Source organism: Galeopterus variegatus, unplaced genomic scaffold (genome assembly GCF_000696425.1).
Source record: "Galeopterus variegatus unplaced genomic scaffold, G_variegatus-3.0.2 Scaffold14908, whole genome shotgun sequence".
In the NCBI taxonomy this organism is placed as follows: Eukaryota; Metazoa; Chordata; class Mammalia; order Dermoptera; family Cynocephalidae; genus Galeopterus; species Galeopterus variegatus.
The window spans coordinates 1-752 of NW_007741019.1; positions in this window are offsets into that span (position 1 = coordinate 1).

The window sequence follows — 752 nt, forward strand, 5'->3', positions numbered from 1 at the left end:
AAAAAATGGAGAATCACTCCCAGGAGAAACCCTGCCCCTCTCCAGGGGGAAGCCAGGAGCTAGGCAGGGACTAAGCAGAGCTTAAGGGGAACATTTGGGTTAAGGCTTGCCGCAATTTGACCGGACAGATGGGAAACCATCATTTGTGGACAACATGTGTATGTCTCAGGGTAATACCATCAAACCTGATGCCTTGAAGACAAAGAACTACTCCATAGCTCAGAANACATCTAGTTTTTTTCTCACACAAACACTCCTAGAGGTAATTAGTCCATGGTAGTCCAAACATAGGGTTTCAAGATGTCATCAGGGACCGAGGTCTCCTGCCTTTTTGATAAATCCTTCATAGTATATGTTTTCATCCTCAAGAACCTTATTATCTGAAGATGGCAGTAGAAGCTTCAGACAGAATAGGCAAACCCATATTCCACTTACATTGGTGATTGAACATAAGCNGAAATCTACCTTTCCTCTTCTCCTTTCTACTTTGTGCTTCCTTCCTCAGTGGGAGGATCGAACTCCCTCCAGTAAAATTGTGGGTCTCTCTTCAATTTTCCTGCTATAAAGGAGCTTAATATTAAGACTATTTGGAACCCTGGAGGGGAAAGGAAAAAAATGGTAGAGAAGGTGAGTTGCTCTTGCTGCGAGGAAGAAAACTCTCCTGGAAAATAGAGAAGGAACTTTTCTTTCAGATGTCAGGAGGATGTGATACAAAGTTAGTGAGAACTGAAATCCCCAAACCAGACGGGAAA